Raw genomic sequence first — 17,703 nt, 5'->3', positions numbered from 1 at the left:
GTAGTTCTTCCTGCTTCTGCTGTCTGCTTTCTGGTTGATGAGGCTATCTAAGAGGCTTGTTCAAGTTTCCTGATGGGAGGGACTGGTGGTGGGTAGAGAGACTCCACTCCCAATATTTTATCTTCAACTAAATCAAATTGTACTTCACACTGCTTGGCAAATGTTCCCAGGTGTGGGACTTGCTAACAGAGGCTGGTCATTGGGAGAACTGTGACCAGCCAGTATGTGGGTTCCATCACAAAATCCCAGAGGCTCGCACCTTGAGATAATCTGGTAGTGTTGGAGGGTCTCCTGCAGAGGCGCATGGTGTCTGTGGCTTACTGTGGGGACAAGGACACTGGCAGCAGAAGTTCTGGGGAGTACTCCTTGACATGGGCCCTCCCATAGTCCGCCATTAGCCCCACCAAAGAGCCCAGGAAATAATTTCTTTTCTGTTTTTTTTCCCTAATGAGAATGAAGACTACATATAAATTGGAGCTTGCCTACACTGTGGAGAATGTTTTGTATAGAATTAGTTTGCTCAGCGTTTTCTCACATGACTTCTTAGAATACAGTATTGAGGAATTCTAGAAGCTCTGAATAAGAAGGAACACATACACCTTTCCTCTAAGGACACTGTGGTCGGCAGCCTTAAGGTGGCCGCCTGTGACCCCTGCCTCCTGGTGGTCACACCCTCGTGTGCTCCCCTCCACCCTCAGGGTTGGTCTGTGTGACCCACTGAGGACAGAACTCATGACCTATGGCTTACAAGGTTTGGTCATAAAAGACACTTTGATTCTTCTTTGTATCACTCACTCTGGGGGAACTAGCTTCCATGACAAGAGGCTAGCCAGTGGCCACTCAGGAAGCCCTATGGAAAAGTCCATTTGAGGAGGAACTGAGGCTTCCATCAACAGCCAAGTGCAGGAGCCCCTGTGGGCGAGATGCTCCAGCCCCAGCTGACTCCCACAGGATGGCTGCCCTTCTTGATACCTTGACTGCAACCACAGGAGACACTCTAAGCCAAAGTCATCTACCTTAGCTGCTCCCAAATCCTGACTCTCAGAATCTGTGAGAAAAGGAATGTTTGACCTCAGTCCTCTGAGGCCACACACAACACTTTTGCTGGAATCCCATGGCCCAAAAGTGTAACTTGCCAACCACAATCCCTACCTTTTTCTACGGTAGCAAAAGTAGTCTTTATTCTATGTGGCCTTGTATCCTGTTTAAAACCAGGACTCTTGTTACTAGGGTATGGGGGAAAGGTGAACAGATGCTAGGTGATAAACAGTGATCTCTGGGAGCTCTGACACTGCAGACCCCAGCGAACCTCACCTCACAGTATTTGCAGCATGTAAATTACGCTCCGCCATGTGACTCGCCATGGCCAATGGGGTATCAGCAAGCGTGACAGAGACAAAGGCTCTCACTCTGGGTGTTCTCCTCCCTCCCCTACCTCCTAAGGGGCCTGACTCCACTCTGAAGAGGGTCTCCCCAATGCCACCCGGGTGGCTGTGATGGATCCAGGTGTGGCAAAAGATCACCAAGGAAACCCAAGAAAGATTCAGTGTTGTTTAAAGTCATCAAATGTGGTCATGTTCTGTTACACAGAAGAGATTACTGAAACCCAACCTTACCATGTACAAAATAATAATAAAAATAAATAACCTGTAAACTCACTGCAAACTATACAGTATTGTCTAAAATAAAGACATTCCTCATGCTGTCATACAATAAAGTAACTGCTATCCTTGATTTCAATCAGATAAGGCAATTGACTTACACAAATGAATCACACAATTAAGGGTTCTTACAGTAGAAAGGGTCCATCTTAGAGATCATGAAAATTAGCTTTTCCTATAATAAATCAAATGCTTGGTTTGCCTCTAAAACATCATTTCTTAAACTGTGGCATGAGATCCATGGATTGACGTCAGGGGCCACATAAAACAGATGCCAAATTTTTAAATTTAATTTCTTTTAGATGCTTTGAAACATGATTTTGTGATAAATATTCCATTTATAACAAATTAAGTTATTAAAGCCTTGTTGACTTTAGATAATACAGAATAGCAGTACACTCTCTGTTCTGTACATGGTTGGTTAATTTACACCCATCATTATTTCCTTGCTAAGATATACAGAATAGTTTTCCTTTGAAAAGAATTACTAAGACCCTAAACTGTCATTATTTTTATGGACACACAATTTTTACAAATTTGTTTTAAAGAGTTTAGGTATAAAATGCCAAAGAAAATAAAGTATGATAAAATGTCTATATTTTCAGATTTTACTTCTATACCTGAAGATAAATTAAAAAGTCTCAGTGCTTTAGGTGTTAAAAGTTTTTTCCCAATAAAAATATGAAGCCAAAAATATTTAAAGCAGTACCTTATGTCTATCCCTGGTACATCAGACAATGTGAATCTTTGTGAAAAGAAAACTAGATTTGGAAAGACTGGGATTTTACTAACTCTTGGATTTGTGGATTTGCCCCAGTACAAAAATCTTCTCTGGAAGCATTTGAAAAGAAGCCACACATGACTGAAAAGATCTCAGTGAACTCATGAGTTCTGTTTTGTGACTTGGAGCAGAAATACAATAATGAAGTGGTGTCCTTGTCAAACCACGTCCCTGGGTCCATGAAGCAGGTCATGAATTACATGCCATTTACCTCCATCTGAATGAAATCACACAAGCTCTTAGTGAAGCCAAAAATCTCAGTTTCTTACATTAATACACACTGACTTGATGAGGTTCTTTGAGGTATTGTAAAGGTTATCTTCAAAATAGCAAAATATTTATTTGTCAATAAAATATGTGACTTGAAAAAATTCACAATAATCTTTCAGAGATGCTGAGCCACAAAATCTCAGTGTCTTTTATTAAAGAAAGCAGATCACAGGTCCACATATTGCTGGGAGGCATTCCTTCCAAGATGACCACACCTGGTATCAAAGATTCTGCCAACACCCCTGGAAAGGTCCACAGGTATGTCTCTGAGAATCATTAATTGGCCAGAGTCAAGGCCTCTGCTACACAGAAGCTCACTGGTGCTCAGGAGGATGTGGTATAAAGGAGCCAACAGAACTGAATTTCAAGCCCAGATTGTTCACCTACTAGTAGGATGATCTTGAAAAACTTCTCTAACTCCTCTGAGTCTAGAGTTTTCCCATCAGCAAATTGAGAATACCTACCTAAAAATGTATGCTTAAGGATCAAATATGATCATATGTAAATGGATCTAGCCATGTGCCTGGTACTCGGTGAAATTTTGGTTGCTTTAAACTGAATAAAGATCTCAAAACTTCTATTGTTCCTTCTTCTGAGGCTCCAACTTGAAGTTTTCCTGGGAGCTGAGGGCTTTTCCCTTAGGCCTCATCACTATAACCTGCTGTGCTTCCAGGACTGGCCCACAGTGTCTGTGAGACCCTCTGAACACAGGGCCCTTTGCTCAAGGTGAACCTGAAATGAAGCAGGACCCTATGGTCCTTCCCGCTTCCCCTCCCCATGTCCTCTGCCTGCTTTTTGTCTGTAGAAAAATTTTAGCCAAAGAATAAGTTTAATCAGAGAAGTGAGAAAATGCAGAAGCAAAGAAAAACAGTCCAACAAGACTAAATAATAATAGTTGAGTCATTAAGTGTAGTCAAGGACTTTTAGTTCCTCCTCAAGGGCTATAGATAATATTCTGAGCCGTATCCTGTGAGCTGTCTTGTAGAGACTGAAACCCCCACCAGGTGGAAGAAGTTAACTACGTAATGACCAGACTGTAGCCATGACATAAGCTGCCACAATTCCAAGAATTGGCCTCAGAGAAATGGGAAAAAATCGATCCTGGAACTAAAGACTAACTGTACTTAAAACAATCAAGAAGATGCTGATTGGTCCACCACATGACAAATTTCAAGATGACCGTCAGAGCTGACTGTACTATTTCTGCATGTAGCCCCCTCCCTCTGTCTATAAAAGCTCTTGTCCACTGATTGTCAGTTGCGGGGGATCAGCCTTTGGACAGCAGTCCGCCCTCCCCTCCCCCACCCCTGGTTGCCGGCATCCAAAATAAAGCAAACTTTCCTTTCCACCAACTTGCCTCTTTAATGGCTTCTGAGCAGCAAGCAGCTGGACCCTCATTTTCAGTAACAAACCCACGGCTGCCCCATTGAGGCTACAGGTGCAACAACCTCTCTCCCCACTCACTTTCTCCCCCCATTCAGCTCTGGGCACTGTTTCCACCCACCTCCATCTGTGCTCTTAGCCGCTCACTCCAGGTGTATAAGAAATCCCATGGACGGAACCAGGCAGAGTCTCTCTCTGAGCTTCATACAACTATCTCCTCCAGTGAGCAGGGCAGCTCCAACTCTACATCTGTCATTTCCATTTTTATTCAATTAGCATCTGACATGCACTAATCTAATCATCCTCTGTGCATATGGATATTGGGTTAAGATAGCATATGATAAATACAGTACTCAATGGAATCCTTAATTTACTTCAGTGAGTGTTGTAAGGCAATTCATCACTCCATCTGTAGATTTTACCACTCACCATGTGATGATTGTGTAATTCTATTATTTTTCACTAACATTCACTGAGTGTTTTACACTTTACCAAACACTTTCAAATATCAGTTTGATCTTCACAAAAATCCTGTGTGGTAGGGAGACCAGATATTGTTAGTTGCATTTTTTTTTATGATGAGTGACAGAAAACTTAAGTCAACTGGCTAAAGCTACTCTTCTAATCCATTGTCCAATAAACTAGATCCTACACATTATGGTTTAAAAATCCATGCCTTTCTCACTATACTCTGTTGTTTCCTAGTGTGTTATCTTTTATCTAACTATTAATAGAAGTGGTCAAAACACAAGTAAGCCTCTGAAATTAGGATCAGATTATGTGTATCAAATCAAGTGATTAAAGAAAGGAAAACTGTACCGAGAAAGGCTCTCTTTAATTTGTATTCAAAATGTTATATTCCTTATAAAAGCAAAGTGTAAAACCAAATTGTTTTTCAGGTTATAAAAATTACACATGGTAATTATAGAAAATGTAAATGAGAAAACGTCACCAGGATGCTATTTTGAGTATACTCGATATTTATTGTGTATTTTGAGTATGGGAAAGATGAGAGGTGATTTATGTTTTTAATCTATCCCTCTGGCTGCTCTGAGGAGAGTAGTTAGGGCCCAAGAGGCAGAAGAGAGACCAGCTTGTGGGCTACTGCAGGAGCAGCCAAGAGGCGAGGGAAGCTTGGACCAGGTGGAAGCATGGTAGGTGCTAACATGTGACGTCTGGAATGAGGTGTACTGGAAAGGTACAGCAGATTGTGGGCTGTCAGCAAAAAAGAGACAGCAGGAGTAACTCAGGACTTTGGCCTGAGAAATCGGTGGCTAATGGGTGTCATTTGGCGCACTAGGAAAGAGAGAGGCAGGAGTAGGTTTTGTAGGAAGAAATCAAGGATTCTGTTTTTTATGTGTTATGCTTGAAGTACCAGCTGGTCATCCATGTGGACTATCCAGTGGTCAGTTGAATATGTGAGCTTAGAAAACAGGGGAGAGTGGGGGTACAAGAGAGCAACTTGGGTGTATTATTATGACACCACACTGTCTCACACACTGATGCAGCTTGAAATGTGTCACGAATGGTGACTAGGGGATTGGAACAGCTGACCAGTCAGCACAGTTACTCCACTCATCTAAGAAGGTCAGTTTAGATCAACTCCTCTAAACTAGGAGACCACATGGCTGAAAGGATAAAATTGATAATGCTACACTTGACTGACACAGATACAATGTATATGAAACCATTTGCTTCCCTATTAATAATGTGTTTATTGATTATTATAGGAACCTTTCTCAAACAACCCTTGCTCCCACTTGCTTTGTAAGGGCTTTTGTTTGGTTGGTTTCTGTTTTGTTTTGGGATTGAGTCGATCCTTATTTCTTTGTATTTATGAGGCAGAGATAGTTGTTCAGACACATAAAACAATTTTGTTTTATTTTTAAATTATTCATTCTAAGTAGCACTCATTATACTAACCTTTAGCTGTCTGGTTTGTTATTAGTTCAAAAATCATTTCTGAACAACAAATTACTTTTATCCTCTCAAGCCTACAGCAATGACAGCTGAGTCAAACAGCTGTATGTGTGTGAGATGGGGGAGGGGGTCATCTTACATCTCTTACACTGATTCCTGGATCACCAAGCAGCCTTCTGATTATGACTTAGCTTCCTATCTCATACTGGTAAGAATACACTGGCCTTCATGAGAGTTATAATTCTCATTGAAGAGTATTACACTGATCTTCTGAAATACATACATACACTATTCACATGAGGAGCCAAGAAGCAAAAACATGTATTAAGATTTGGAAGAAACGGAGGGTGGGAGGGAGGGAGACGCAAGAGGGAGGAGATATGGGGACATATGTATATGTATAGCTGATTCACTTTGTTATAGAGCACAAACTAACACACCATTGTAAAGCAATTATACTCTAATAAAGATGTTTTTTAAAAAAAGATTTGGAAGAAACATAACAAAAGGAAAAGCTTGATAATATAGGCTCAATGGGCAGCGTTGACATCACCAATGAGCAATGGCGTCAGGGATTCAGCAGCTGATGGTGGTACCTGGGCGGAAGAAACCAGCAGGGATGCACAGCTGATGATAAAGAGAAAACTGCATAACTTAAAAGGCTGAAGGTTGCTGCATAGACACCTGCACTTAATTTAGGTGAGTATCTTTGAAGAAATGATGCATTGCTGTTGTGGATTAATAGCTGTCTCCCCAACCTTGTTGATCCTTGACAGTCTCAGGGTGAAGTGAGAAGGGCAAGCCCAACGGTGTGGCAGAGCAGCATCGAGACCACAGGGAGAATCTGCTGTATGGAGCACAGCCTAGGGGCAAGTCAGGCTACTGATGCTACCATACTGGGTAAACGACAGTTGTTTCTAGTGTGTATTTTATGACGGGGACCATGCTAAATGCTTTCCATATATTCCCCACTCACTCCTCAGACAATGTTAAGAGCTAAGTTCCATCACCCTTTCACAGCTGTGGCTGCAGAATTCCTGAGAGATTCATTGTCTAACTGGGATAAACAAAAAGCAGCACAATGGAGGTGCTCCAGGCAGGCCTCTACTGGGTACCAGTGATAGGAAACCAACCTGAATAAGCTGAAGAAGAAAAAGAAATTTAACCTGATTCGTATAAGCACTATGTTCTCACAAGGGGGTGGCCATTTCAGGGGCACTGGCACAAGGACTGAACACCCTGCCACTCCTCTCCACTTTTCTCACTGTGTTGGCTCAGTTCCCTCTTTCTTCAAAGTGGCTTCCTTCTCACTGTAAGGAATGGAGCTGCCAGCAGCTCCCAGCTCCTATAGATCCCCTTCACCACCTGAGGGAGGTGCCCTCTTCTTACACCTGGACCACTTACCTGGTCGGGGTAGGCTGCTCAGATCAGTTCAGGTCTTCTGGTGTCCCTGACCATTTCATCAACCACGGCCAGGAGGGCAAGGGAGCCACACAGAGAGGGCCCTGGGGGAGCCTGGTCCCCTTCATGATTCCATCCTAGAAACGAGATCACTTTGCAGACAAAGCCAAAGAGAAGAAGCAGGACATTAAAAGAAAAGAAATGGGACCATATAACTTCAGAAGTTTAGTTCCAGAACATTCACAATAGATGAATCACTGGTGTGTCTGCTTTGTATGATACCAGAACCTAGAAAAGGAAACACTTCAGAATATCCAGATTCTCATTTGTCTTCACCTGTGAGGCAGCTCCTCCATACATAAAATAATCTTCTTCCCCAAATACAAAGAAATAAAGAGTAGAAGTTTTAACATTTAGAGTCCCAGTCCCCTTTAAGAATTTGATTAAATCTATGGGCCAGTGATGAAGTTATTATCTTGAAGCTTTAAATCCACCCAGCTTTGTGTAGTTATCTGAAGAAAACAAAACCCACTAATTCGAAGAGATATATACATCCCCTTGTTCATTGCAGCATTATTTACAGTAGTCAAGCTATGGAAGCAACCTAAATGTCCATCAATAGAGGAAGGGAAAAAGAAGATCTGATATATATACATACATACATACACACACACACAAACAATGGAATACTACTCAGCCATAGAAAAGAATGAAATCTTGCCATTTGGGACAACATGCTTGGACCTAGAAGGTATTATGCTAAGTGAAATAAGTCGATTATTTCAAATATCATACAATTTCACTTATATGTGGAATCTAAAAAAACAAAACAAAACAAATGAACAAACATAAGAAAAAGAGAAACAGAGTTATAGATACAGAAAACAAACAGGTATTTGGCAGAAGGGAGGGCATAGGGGGCAGAAAGAAATAGGAGAGGGAGATTAAGAGGTACAAACTTCCAGTTGCAAAATATATGTCACAGGTATGAAATGTACAGCGTGGGGAATATAGTCAATAACAATAATATCTTTGTATGGTGATGGTGAAACAGAGCAGGACCCTATGGTCCTTACCCCCCACCCCCCACCATGTCCTCAGCCTGCCTTTCGTCTGTGGAAAAAATTTAACCAAAGAATAAGTTTAATCAGAGAAGTGAGAAAATGCATAAACAGAGGAAAGCAGTCAAAGGAGACCAAAGAATAATAGTTCAATCGTTAAGCATAGTCAGAGACTTTTATTTCCTCCTTAAGGGCTATAGATAATATTCTGAGCCATGTTCTGTGAACTGTCTTATAGATACTGAAACCCCCACCAGGTGGAAGAAGTTAACTACATGATGACCAGGCTGTAGCCATGACATAAACTGCAACAATCCAAAGAATTGGCCTCAAAGAAATGGAAACAAACCGACCCTGGAACTGAAGATTAACTGTATCTAAAACAATCAAGATGACTCTGGTCAGACCACCAATGACCAATTTCAAGATGACTGTCAGAGCTGACTGTATTGTTTCTGCATGTATCCCCCTCCCTCTGTCTATAAGACCTCTTGCGCCCTGATTGTCAGTGGGGGAGTCGGCCTTTGGAGGGGCCTCTGCCCTCCCCCACTGCTGCCAGCCTCTGAAATAAAGCAGCCTTTCCTTTTCTACCAACACTTATCTCTCAAGAAATGGCTTTCAAGTGGCGAGCAGCCAGACCTGGGTTCAGTAACAATGGGTGGTAACTAGACATATCATGGTGATCAGTTTGAAATGTATACAAATATCAAATCACTACGTTGTGTAATAGGAACTAACATCGTGTTGCAGGTCAGTTATACTTCAGACAGACAAACTCAGAAAAAGATATCAGATTTGTGATTACCAGTGGCAGGGAGTGAGGGAGGGGGAATTGGATGAAGGCAGTCAAATGGTACAAACTTGGGAATTCCCTGGCAGTCCAGTGGTTAGGGCTCTGTGCTTTCATTGCCGAGGGCAAAGGTTCAATCCCTGGTCAGGGAACTAAGATCCTGCAAGACACACAGCTAAGCCAAAACAAAAAGGTACAAACTTCCAGTAATATAAATAGGTACTAGGGATGTAAGGTACAACACGATAAATATAACTTACACTGCAGTACTTTATCTATGAAAGTTAAGAGAGTAAATACTAAGAGTTTTCAAGGAAAAATAATTTTTTACTATTTCTTTGATTTTGTGTCTATATGAGATGATGGATGGTCACTAAACTTACTGTGGTCATCATTTCATGACGTATATAAGTCAAATCATTATGCTGTATACCTTAAAGTTGTACAGTGCTGTATGTCAATTATATCTCAATAAAACTGGAAGAAAAGAAAGAAAATCCTAACCATCAATCAATCAATCAGTCAACCCACCCAGCTTTGCAAGGCTGAGCCTACCGATAGGGGGCGCTCCTCAGAGAGGCAACATGGGAGGACCAAAAAAGGTCTTGCTTCATCCCACCAGCCTGCGGGTTCCCTGAGCACCGCCCCAGGAGGTTTTCCACCCCAGCAGGAGCACTTTGTTTGGAAGTTGCGGTTGAGTCCAGTATAAAGAGATTCCAACACTCTCCCAGTTAGCCTAGGGCACCCCCTCAGAGACCCCACACCACTGCCTGGTGTCCCCCTGAGAGGTCAGGGCCCCAGCACCCCCGGCTGCTGCTCCTCCACCATCTGAGTTTCAGGTTCTAAATGCTAACGATTCCAGCCCCTTTCTTTTCTGCGGAGCAGTGGCAGCCTCCTGCAATTGCTGCTTCTGTGATAATTTTGAATTTTCTTTTTGCCTTTTCACTTATCTTGTTAATAATTTTACACTTATTTAACAGTTCTTTCTATTAAATACTCTCTAGTAAAATAGCTGGTATGATTTCTGTCTCCTAAATAGATAGGTATGGACATATTCCCAGAAATATGCACTTATTACATCCACATATTCCATTTTGCACGAAACTTGTAACGTGTTCACTGATACACTGAAACTCATCTATAGGCATTTATGAAACCTCTGAACCCAAGGTTAAGAATCTAACGTCTGATGCAGGACATGTTCAATAACTGTTCTTAGAAAACAATTTGCATGTGCCATGAGTTCCAAGTTATTGCTCACGGAAAATTCCAAATAGTCTTATAAGTAAAGGTTGTGTTGTTACCTGTGTTGTGTGCTGTTTCCTGAAAGGTGGCCCTGGCATTTCAAGTGAGATATCACATTAGAAGACTGTAAACTCGATAAAAGGTTAATAATCAAGATCCTGAAGGAGAATTTCATGGTCTTCTTTTTGATCATAGTCTGTTCTCTGAATATTTTAAAGAACTGATTTTTTTTTAAAGTCTATTCTTGTAATGTTTTTCAACCTTTATTTTGGCAAGTCCCAATGAATCAAGTTCTCTTGAGTTTAAGTAGACTCAAGGTAAAAGCTGATATTAAGATTTCTAGAAAATTGTAAAGTTGGTGTCATGTGAGAAGTGTCATCTTTTTCCTCTAATAGAGAGAACTCTGAGATGCACTGTGGTTTCTCCAAAAAGTGGACAACATTGTCTCCTGGGGCACAGAAAGAATTCTAGAGCTTCTATGTATACCCACCTTTTATCTCATGCTTTTTAAATTTCTATTTTCATGCATGTTTTACGATGAACATAATGTATTCATTTGATTTAAAAATGGAAATATTTTATATAGCCCTGAGTACCCACTTTTAGAAAATTTTGGAGACCACTGCTCTATTTTTTTCATTCTAGGTTATTACAAAGTATTGAATATAGTTCCCTGTGCTATACAGAAGGTCCTTGTTGGTTATCTATTTTATATATAGTAGTGTGCATATGTTAATCACAAACTCTTACTTTATCCCTTCCCCACTTTCCCCTTTGGTAACCATAAGTTTGTTTTCTTTGGGAGACCACTGCTCTAATGATAAGGAACCATGTGTCTGGAGCAAGGATAAGCAAACTTGAGCTGCAGGTCAGCTCTGCCCCAGGTGTGCTCTGGCAGGGCCCTCCAAGCTAAGGATGAGAGAAGAGAAAGGTGAGAATGCATGGCAGAGACTGTATGTGGCTCACAAAGGCTGAAATGTTTACCAACTGCCCTTCACAGGAAACCTTTGCCAACCGCTGCTTTGGAGTGAGTCCACTCAAAATGTCTCCAAAATTCTTGGAAAAGGCAAGGGAGATTCCCTTCTCGCTTCGTTAATGAGATGAGCACAGATGAAAAGGGGCAGGGGCCTGGTGCTTGCAGTACAACTGTGGGTGTGACAGACATCAAAGCAGTCATTGGACAGAGGTGGGAAGTCAAGGGCAGAGAAACCGCACTGATGACTTCATGGAGGGTAATGACAGCTCTCGCAGGGGGCCTGTTACACTGGTTTGGAGTGTCTCACAATTAAACAAGCTTCATTCTATGAGAAGGAGGTAAGTAAGTAAAGAGTAAGTTGACGATAGAAGTTTTATATCATCATCTATGACTATGAAATGTCACAATGACTAATGCTCGAAAGGTGATTCTGAATCATCAAAACCAGGATCAATTATTTTCAGTATCCTCTTGTTAAAGAGTGAGAAATACATTTTTGACACATTTATACCAGAGGAAATGGCTGAAATAAATAATCCTGAACTGAATAGTTTAATCCACATCCAAGAAACTAGGCTACACAGAATAACTTGATACACAGTTGACCAATTCTTGATCATATAAAGATGGAAATGGAAGCTGAAAGCCAAACTGCTGAGAGCCACTTCATTGATGATGCCCCTCAGTACCTGTTAATGAAGAAGAGAAAATTAAAATATAAGGTAATTAGGCTGCCTATGTTAGGGGCAGTAAGGCTTTCCAGAGGGCCTAATTAACTGTAATGTGTTCATTCGGCTCCATTTTAGAATTCCCCAAATATGCTACTTAGTATCTAAAATCTGGAAGATCTGTCCTTTGACCACCGGATCAAGTAGAATTAGCCTTTTCAAATTTAGATATAAATGTCTAATAAAAAGCATACAGCAACTCATGTCTGTGACTGCCAGGGATGGAAATTTCTGTTGTTCACAGAAGGACCATATTACAACATGAATGGTTCGAATGCAGGGGCACAGACACTTCCAGATGACACCAGCATCCGTTCCACCTTGTTACTCTCCAACAGAACTTTGATTTTGTTTATAAGCACTAGTGCTTTAAATACACTATTGAATTTAATTTTCTCAATAGGTCTACCATTATTCCCCATTTCACAAAAAGGTTAGATAACTCACCCAAGATGACTCAACTAGGAAGTAGGGACCTCAAACTCAAATCCAGATCTGATGGTCTCTGTTGTTTCTTCCATGATGCTAAGTCCAGTGCATTGCACATAGATGGCTGCTCAATAACAGTTTTGTTCAAAGATGTTTCCATAACAGACAGTCAAAGAAGCTAGGGAGAGTGTCACTGTCTTTGTCAGAGAGCAGGTTTATTTACTCATTCCAGGATAATAATGTCTTCCTGCCCTCGTCAGAGGAGATGCACTTGCATTCCAAGGTAAGAAAAATAATATCTTCCTTGGAAGCGAAGATTGGACAGGTTTGCCAGCATCTCAGTAAGCTTAGGGTTTCCTATGCTCGGGTGACCCAGCTGTGACACATACCCCCATGCACAGCATCTTTCTGGGCCTACACCTGCACCCCCCATGGGACTGGGGGACAAGGAAACTGATATAAACATTAAGCTCTGATGTGTGAACTGTCTACATGCATTTGGGCTTGTTGTCTCTTTAAGGAAGGAAGCTGTGGGAATAGGCAAGTACACCCAGCAACTGCATAGCGTCTGCCCAACCGCTCAACTATAGACAGGGGGTATTTAGGAATCCAGCTGAGACACCTCTTTCTGGTCCAACAGGATGATGTCAAAAGAATCAAGAACCTACCGTTCAAGTACATCTCACTTTTTAAAAAAAAAAAAAAGATATAGTTATCCCAGAGCAGTAGTTCTCAGATTTTTGGTATTTGTCACACTCTTGAATTCCAGAAGTTTGGCAGCAGTGTTGAAGTAAGTAAATACCAAAATCAGCACCATCAGGGTCACTAACAATAACACAGAAATCTCTATCAGAGTGTAACATCTCTCAGTTTCCCTGGTTATGGAGCCATTCATTCCCTTTCTACACAGCTTTCTGTGGGGCTGGATGAACAGAGCCATCTCCTGCCCTGACCTTATCCTATCACATCCTGCTTGTGCAGAATATCTCACCTGTTTCTGTAAGCATGTGCTTTTTCCTTAATGCCTGTTTGATATTCAGTCTACATTACATAGATTCAGTAGATTCAGTCTACGTTACATCTCACAGCGCCTGAGTGACAGTACTCAGAGCAAAGACAAAATGTGATACTCTGATAAAAATTTCATGTCATATGATTGGGTGAATAACCTGGTCCACCTCTGCCCAGCACACCAGGCGAGAGCCACCATCCTGGGCCCTAAGCAGCACATCCATAGTCACTAAACACTTAACTATGCCCAGAGAGTGATATTCCAAGCTTGGTGGAGGATGGTGATTCTATTCTAGTTTTGAATGGTCCCTGCCATCAAAGACATAATATACTTTGGAAAACAGGATATATGTGTATTATCCAAAGAAAACATCTATAAATAATACCATTACAAGAACCAATTAATGTTGTGGGTATAAAGCTCAATCCATAATCCAGGTGCACAGAAAACATTGAATTTTTAAATTATCTTTAAATATACTTAAATCCAACTCCAAATACCCAGGCTACTGAGTTTTTCCTCCCTCCAGAATGCACAGAGGTTGCATGTGTTACAACCTCCAAGGCACAGTGGGACTCCATGCCCCCCAGTCCTGGCTCATTCATCTTCACTAATCACTTCTTATACCTGGCTGACCTCACCTCTCACTGGACACAGTGTCTTCAGCAAGGCTGGGGGAGACCTGCGCCCAGGGTGAGGTCTCCCCTTGTGAACAACACACTCTTCCCATTCAAAAAATATCCATCACTCAAAGAGTTCATGTTCTGGAGGATGCAAGGAACACCCCACTGTGACCCACCTCCTCTCCCCCATTCATGAGGAGAAGACCCTCTCTCTCTTGCCTTCCCACTTTCTCTATCTCCTTCCCCCCCACCTTATTTTTCTTGGACACATAATCTTATTTCAATTACAACAATTATACAACTATTATACAACACAACAAAAACTAATAGTTAGATAGTGTTTATTACACATCAGGCACTGCTCTCATGTTCTAGTATCTTTACTCATCTGTCCCATACAGATGACCTTTGTCCAAGGTCAGATAACTGGTAAAACTAGCTGATTGCTAATTCGGGCATTTGATAGAGATAATAGGAACCCCTGACCTCAAGAAGCTTCTGTTTTCCAACACACCCCTGTTCACGCAGCGAAAGGTTGTGGAAGCTTCCTCACAGAATGAGAACCATGGATAAGAGTAAGACATGAGTACGTTCTAGTTTTCTCCTTCAAGTTATTTTTTTAATAGATTTTTATTGCAATATAATTGCTTCACAATACTGTGTTAGTTTCTGTTGCACAACAAAGAGAATCAGCCATATGCATACACGTCCCCATATCCCCTCCCTCTTGAGCCTCCTTCCCATCCTCCCTATCCCACCCCTCTAGGTCATCACAAAGCACCAAGCCATCTCCCTGTGCTATGCTGCTGCTTCCCACCAGCCAGCTATTTTACATTTGGTAGCGTATATATGTCGATGCTACTCTCACTTCACCGCAGCTTTGCCCTCCCACCCCATGTCCTCAAGTCCATTTTCTATGTCTACCTCTTTGTCTACCTGCCCTGCAACTAGGTTCATCAATACCATTTTTTTTTAGATTCCATATATATACATTAGCAAACCGTATTCATTTTTTTCTTTCTGACTCACTTCACTCTGCGTGACACACTCTAGGTCAATCCACCTCACTACAAATAACTCAATTTCGTTTCTTTTTATGGTTGACTAATATTCCATTGTATATAAGTGCCACATCTTCTTTATCCATTCAGCAGTCGATACACATTTAGGTTGGTTCCATGTCCTGGCTATTGTAAATAGTGCTGCAATTAACATTGTGATACATGTCTCTTTTTGAATTATGGTTTTCTCAGGGTATATGCTCAGTAGTGGGATTGCTGGGTCATATGGTAGTTCTATTTTAAGTTTTTTAAGGAACTTCCTTACTGTTTTCCATAGTGGTTGTATCAATTTACATTCCCACCAACAGTGCAGCAGGGTTTCCTTTTCACCACACCCTTTCCAGCATTTATTGTTTCTAGATTTTTTGATAATGGCCATTCTGACCAACGTGAGGTGATACCTCATTGTAGTTTTGATTTGCATTTCTCTAATAATTAGTGAGGTTGGGGTCAGCCTTATTTTAAACATCATTCTAAAAACCTTACAGAGTTGGAGTTTGATTATGATAGTTTTTTAACAGAGTGGGTTTGGATTTGAATAACATTACCAGGTATAAAACGTTTAACTTGAATGTTCAAAACAAGAAACATTCAACTTTGTGAATTTATTACTCAATTTTATCTGGACAGCTGGATAACTATCCTGTAGCAATGAATTCTAGCAATATTAATCTGTGATTTTACGGGAAGCAATGTCAAGAATGTTTAGATCACGAATCCTCAGCCCTGACTCTGAGGTTTTTCAGAGCCACCATCCACGGGAAATTTCCAATAACATTTAAGTGAAAAGCAACGTCCTAGACTCCAAGAAAGTACTCCTTGGAGGGCTATTGCTCTTCCGGGGCAGAGGAAAGCTGCAAATAATGAACATGCACACTCTCCCTTTCTCCTTTTAGCTCTCTCTCTGTCTTTATAAAGAGTTGTAAAAGCTAAGGCCAAATCATTATACTCTTAATACTGTGTTTCCAGAAAATAAGATTTCTGAGACATCTAGAATTTGTTCCCATCTCAAAGAACACTGTGAAAAAATCAAGATATTTTTCTCCTGATAATTCATCCAACATGATCAAATGTGAAATGATATAAATTTCTGGTGTCATATTTTTTCTTATTCCCAATAGTAAATATTATGAAGCAGCCTTCATTTTTAAAGGGGAAATACAAAGTCTGATAAGTGTTTCAAGAAGAAAAATAAGAATTGATTCACTCTATCAAAGCCTGTCATGTAACAGCTGAGTCCTGACATCACCACCAACAAAAAACACACATGCCAAAGACAGCAAGATGCATTAGGAAGATAAAGTGCAATGCTTCAAACCAAAGCACCCACTGGACAGATGAAGATGGGCCTGAATCCTGCATGAAGAAGGGGATGCTGGGAAGGCAGCAGTGACCAGGCAGCACTGGGCAGTAACTAGAATGGCAGTCTCATTCCATACCTGCAGACAGGGCAGCTGCCATGTGTTTTTTGACATTGTCACTAAGAGCCAAGTCATCTTTCTCATTAGGCTCTTTAAATGCCACCTGATCATGCTGAGAAATCTTCTGCAACAAAAAAGAATTTCAGTGATCACCAAAGGAAGGTGCAGTGAAAAACTAAACAAAGACAATGACATTAAGACAATGCAAAACTCTAACCTGCCACTGATACATTATTTCAGTGTTGTCACAAGTTACAGACATTCAGTCTGAAAACCTAATGCAAATTACAGAATTGCTTGGCAGTTTCCCCTTCTGTCATTGTTGGGTGATATTCATGGCTGAAGCCAGCTACCCCACAACAAAACTCTGAATATCATCTTTTAAATGCAAATCAAGAATTTGGTGGCTGGATTCTCAGTTCCCAGATCTAGGGCAGCCAGAATATGTTTGACTCTATCTCCAATCTATCACCATGAAGCATCCAGAAAGCATCCCGGAAAAGATGCTCAGAATTTTGTGAACTTCTTAGACCATGGAAGGTTATTTATCACAAACTTCCATCTCTTCTTCCATGGCTGCCTTATCTCACTATTCTAGATAAGGGAACAGAGAAAGGAAAATAAAAATTAAAAATAAAATAAGGATGAAGTGATTGCTGTTAATGCATCCACCAACAGTGAAAAGCAAGAAAATGCTAATTATTTAACAATTAGCAATGCTGTCCCCTTAATTAGAAGTGTAACACATTAAGGAGAAACTTGAACAAATAATTTTCAACTTGGTTGAATTGTCAACCCTAGAAGCAAGAACCACTAGGGCAAACTTAATACAGTCAGCCCTCCATATCCCGGGATTCCACATCTGTGGATTCAACCAACCACGGATGGAAAATATTCAGAAAAAAAATTCCAGGAAGTTCCAAAAAGCAAAACTTGAATTC

This window comes from Delphinus delphis, chromosome 10, assembly GCF_949987515.2.
Source record: "Delphinus delphis chromosome 10, mDelDel1.2, whole genome shotgun sequence".
NCBI lineage: Eukaryota > Metazoa > Chordata > Mammalia > Artiodactyla > Delphinidae > Delphinus > Delphinus delphis.
The sequence above is the reverse complement of the archived record's forward strand: the minus strand, read 5'-3'. Positions refer to the sequence as shown.